Genomic DNA, 4,904 nt, shown 5'->3' with positions numbered 1-4,904 from the left:
CTGCGTGTTGATGAGGGCCAGACAGGGCTGGTTCCTCAGCTCCACCAGATACTCTGCCAAGGTGCGATGTCCATGCCTGGTGGAAGCAGGCTCAGGATACTGGCTCAGCTTCTTTTTACTTATCCTCCTGTCCACCAGAAGATCAGTAAGGGCTAGCACACCCTCCTGCCTGAGCTGCTCCCTCGTCATCTGCCGCAACAGAGCGTGGTCCCCTGCATCCCACTCAAAGATGCATGCAGACAGATAGATAGATGGATACTTTATTAATCCAGAGGGAACTTTTAGCACATGCCCATGAAGGTGGGGTAGAGCATCGGTGGTGCCGCCGACAGCCAGCCTCCTCATGGAGTGCCAGATGTCTAGCCGTATGTGGAGCCGTGTGGTCTAGGTGTGAGAAATGTTTGATAACACCCCATGGTAAAGAACAATATCTTAATACCTTAATCAACATTTAATCCAGAACAATACCTTAAACACCTATATATATATATATATCCTATAAAACATGTAACCTGGCCTAAAGATGTATTGCCTGCTGTTAGTTTAGTTTAGTTAAGCAGGCTAATTAATAAACATTTTGCCTACAGTGTTCGACTGTCCCCTTCTGTCAGCGATCGGATAGGCTACTCGCAGGCAACCTTTTACCTTTCAGAACTAACAGTATTTGCCACCAAAGCATGTTTCTTAACTGCGATCAATTATGCCTTTCCGTCTCCATTTCGAGAAACAAACTAGCAACAGGAGTCGAGCCTACAATCTTCTGATTCGTAGTCAGACGCATTATCCATTGCGCCACTAGCCCGAGGCTCGCAGAGGTTGAGGATATTGTCATAAGGCAATCAGCAAGCCTTTTGCAAAAACCAAACCAATTAGGCTGCAGAGTGCTCCCCGGACGTTTCAAAACACAGCAAATAGTTCATGTCGCAGGAACAGAGAAACGAGTTTAAGTTTCCAACATAAACCAAACAATAGGAAAGCAGACATTAAACTTTTTTATGGTTTTAATATGGTTATTTAGGTAACATTGCCGGTTGAGTGACCAGAATGTCGCTGGCCCCTACACTGAAACATTCCCCAGACTACAAATACATTTATATTTTTCTGAAGCGAGGTTATAGTAGGCCTATACGTTCACTATTACTTGACCTAGCCAGTTAGCTATAGTTAGTCTATACCTATATGATATGATATGAGCTAACCAGCTACCTTGCACGGAAGGAGCTGCGAACAGAATACGCAATTCGTGTTCGAGTCGTGTACAGCAGGCAATTGAAGTCTACCGAAACGCAACAGTCAGACTATAGGCGACAAGAGCGATTACCTGGTCGGGACTTGTCATTTTGCAGAGGATATTTTCTACACAGCGTAAATTATGACTGTTTGTTAGTGAAACATTAATGTTTGTTTTTAAGACGGGGTTGGCTTCGTCTACAACCGTACAGTACCCAGCTCCCCCCAACAGGGAAAGGTAGTTGCATTTACACAGGCCTATTCTTTGCCCTTCTTCAGGTGTCGCTGTTATTTTCGCTATCACGGGCTTGTCATAGGGAAGTAAAATGTAGCCTAATAATTGCTCTCCACCGTTATTTTGTTCATTGTTGATAATTCTTACTGTACCCATAGCTTCTCGTGTGAAAGACAAATATGTATGTATGTATATAAGCCTATATGGCGTAGACCATGACATTCCAGTATGTACTGCTAAAATGTATGTTTCTTTGGGTGTTAAGTGTAGTCAAGACGCACCTAAAATGACCTCACACCTCAGTCAACCCCAATCATTTCTTATTACCAAACTAATGCAGTCTGATAATCCACATAATTCAATTATCACCCATAGCCTACATACATAGCTCGCTGTCTAGGGCCAAAAAACGAGAAACGTGAGAGGGCGCCATGGAAACAGACCCTGAAAGTCCATCTGCTATGCTTGCCCGACCTCATGTGTTCACCCAGCTACAGACAGGACCGGAAACTCAGTTGTTCACTTTTCCACGCTGCACCTCTCCCTGGTAGTCTAGTGGTTAGGATTCGGCGCTCTCACCGCCGCGGCCCGGGTTCGATTCCCGGTCAGGGAAAGAATATTTTGCTCACCGTTGGCCTTGACATGTGTACAGCACGACAGCCAAAAAGTATCGCCTCCTTCGAGCCAGAGTTCACCCAGCTACAGAACATGACCCCACGTGCAGTCCTCCACTGTTTCAAAGAACAGCCTGCACCTCTCCCTGGTGGTCTAGTGTAGGGGTTCTCAACCTTTTCGACTCCGAGGCCCAACTTTTCGTATTTGTAACAGGTCGGGGCTTAGCTAATCTGTATTCCATTAGGCTAATTGAATCTATAATCCATTCATTCTAATTAATAAGCGATTGTTGTGTGTCACAAGAGCAACATCAGCACCTGCTACAGGTGGAAGCCTAGAAATGAATACAAGAAAATCTAACTCTAGATATTGCATCAAAATTGTATTGTGCAAAAAACAACATAAAACCACACAGAGCATTTTTATTTATTATGGATTTATTATCCAAAACAGTTTTGAAACAAAGGAACTTAATTGCAGTAGGCCTAGGCCTATTTGTGCACAGCAAACAAGCAAGGAAATAAAACCAGAATAGACCCAAAAGATAGATAATGATTCAAATAATTGAAATAATGATTTAAATCTGTGGCTGCAATCTATTATCAACATAAATAGCACCGAGCATTCCTGGGCAGTAGTTTGAGTTGGTAGCTCTCCACAGAAAACCATGTCCTCTTGTAGAATACCACTCCAATGATAACGCACAAAAAACAGCACTAATGCAGCTTTACCGTCGACTCGTCTAACTTGTTTTAAAAGGAACGGGCTACCTTTCATCCTTTCCGGGAGCTAGTTCTGTATGTGAGTGCTGGATGTCGCGTCTCCAAATGTCGATTCAGATTTGAAGGTTTGAGCGCCTCATTAGACAGCTTTAAAATGCACTCAACACACTGCGCCCTGGGCACCACCCCACGAACTGTTGCACCACCCACCATTCCAAAGAGGCCATACCGACGGACTGTGGGTGGAAACACTTGTAAAAAGTGTGGCCAGTTCCGCACTACTGCCACTGGACACAGCGCGTACCGTGGCATAGTGTTTTGCCCTCTCTCAGAACCAATGACTAGAGAAAAATGGTTAGAGGAAATAAAGAAAAAAAAAATTGTGTGTTAAACCGATGCTGTATTGTATTGTAAATAGTTATTGAAGTTTATATTAGGGCTGTGAAATGATTAAACATTTTAATCAGATTTATCACAGGTTTCTGTGGATTAATCATGAGTAGTTGTAATAATTGACTTTATGTCAAATATGATTAATGTGGTGCTGTCAATATGCTCGATATTTGATTTGATTGATGTCCCTTGTCATTTTGACGGGTTCGTCTTAGGCTCTTTCTCTCTCTCTCTGCATTCCCCCAAAGGCCCATTAGATGTCAGGCCCCAAAGTCTTGCCAGTCTGAGGAATGTCTGGGGTTAGAGTTGTCAGTGTCCTTTTGCCAAACACATATTAAAACACAGCACATTAGTTTTAAAAACTGTTGCAGAGTTGTATGTGAACAAGTCCTTTAGACAAAACAATTTATCTTTAGAGACAGCAAGTAGACATCTGTATTTCACTCTGAGGGACAAGGCGTCAATAGGTCCGGTTTATGACCCCATACATATTTCAGTGCAGGCCCCCAAACTGACATTAGCCCCCTCAACGAACCCATACCCCCTTCAACGACCCACAGACTCCACTAGTGTTACAAAGATTTTACCAGTAAAAAATGTTTAGTCTTATAATAGTGAGCACTCTTTTGTTTAATATAGATTCTAAGGTTGTACATACACACACACAGACATGCACACACACACACACACACACACATGCACACACACACACACACACACACACACACACACACACACACACACACACACACACACACACACACACAAACACACAGAACCATAGGTGTCGGGGGTCCTTTTGCCAAACACATATTAAAACACAGCACATTAGTTTTAAAAACTGTTGCAGAGTTGTATGTGAACAAGTCCTTTAGACAAAACAATTTATCTTTAGAGACAGCAAGTAGACATCTGTATTTCACTCTGAGGGACAAGGCGTCAATAGGTCCGGTTTATGACCCCATACATATTTCAGTGCAGGCCCCCAAACTGGCATTAGCCCCCACAACGAACCCATACCCCCTTCAACGACCCACAGACTCCACTAGTGTTACAAAAGATTTTACCAGTAAAAAAAAAAATGTTTAGTCTTATAATAGTGAGCACTCTTTTGTTTAATATAGATTCTAAGGTTGTACATACACACACACACACACACACACACATGCACACACACACACACACACACACACACACACACACACACACACACACACACACACACACACACACACATACACATACACAAACACACACACACACACACACACATACACATACACATACACAAACACATACACAAACACACAGAACCATAGGTGTCGGGGGCCCTTTTGCCAAACACATATTAAAACACAGCACATTAGTTTTAAAAACTGTTGCAGAGAGTTGTATGTGAACAAGTCTTTTTAGACAACAATTTATCTTTAGAGACAGCAAGTATGCATCTGTATTTCACTCTGAGGGGACAAGGTGTCAATAGGACTGGTTTTATGATAACAGACCTGTTTCAGAGCAGGCCACCAAATGGTCATTAGCCCCTCAACGAACCCATACCCCCTTCAACGACCCACAGACTCCACTCGTGTTACAAAATTTTACCAGTAAAAATGTTTAGTCTTATAATAGTGAGCACTCTTTTGTTTAATATAGGTTCTAAGGTTGTACACACACACACACACACACACACACACACACACACACATACC

The 4,904-nt window shown here is 42.7% G+C and overlaps 1 non-coding gene across 1 annotated transcript; it reads left to right on the top strand.

Annotated features, from left to right (window-relative positions):
• Positions 1-2,006: 2,006 nt before the first annotated feature.
• Positions 2,007-2,078, top strand: trnae-cuc. Its single transcript has one exon. It is a non-coding gene; the product is annotated as a tRNA-Glu (tRNA).
• The last annotated feature ends 2,826 nt before the right edge of the window (positions 2,079-4,904 follow it).

This window comes from Clupea harengus, chromosome 11 (genome assembly GCF_900700415.2).
Source record: "Clupea harengus chromosome 11, Ch_v2.0.2, whole genome shotgun sequence".
NCBI classification, from domain to species: domain Eukaryota; kingdom Metazoa; phylum Chordata; class Actinopteri; order Clupeiformes; family Clupeidae; genus Clupea; species Clupea harengus.
The sequence above is the reverse complement of the archived record's forward strand: the minus strand, read 5'-3'. Positions and strand labels throughout refer to the sequence as shown.